Source organism: Aplysia californica, unplaced genomic scaffold (assembly GCF_000002075.1).
Source record: "Aplysia californica isolate F4 #8 unplaced genomic scaffold, AplCal3.0 scaffold00116, whole genome shotgun sequence".
NCBI classification, from domain to species: domain Eukaryota; kingdom Metazoa; phylum Mollusca; class Gastropoda; order Aplysiida; family Aplysiidae; genus Aplysia; species Aplysia californica.
In genome coordinates this window covers 13962-14348 of record NW_004797386.1, presented here as the reverse complement: position 1 = coordinate 14348, position 387 = coordinate 13962, and positions in this window count along the sequence as shown.

Below are 387 nucleotides of genomic sequence, written 5' to 3'. Positions count from 1 at the left end.
AGAGAGAGAGAGAGAGAGAGAGAGAGAGAGGAAGAAGAAGAAGAAGAGGAAGAAAAAGGAAAAAGAAGAAGAAGAATGCTGCCCATGGCGGGGTATCCGACTGGCATCTGCTTCTCTAGCTGCGTCCGGATTGATATTGATCGGGGGGCAATCTGAGGACTGCTTGCAGCACCACTCGGGCGTAAGCCCTGACAAGCGCCCACAGAGATGTATGTGAGAGAGACTGGTAATCAGTCGACTTGTAGTCTCTCAATGGCTGCACCTAATGACCTTGGTTGTGCTCAGGATGCTCTCCACTTTTAGAACGGAGGGAATGAGTTGGTCGATGAATAAACTAAGTGGATGGAAGAGAGAGAGAGAGAGAGGGAGACAGGGAGGGGGAGAGGA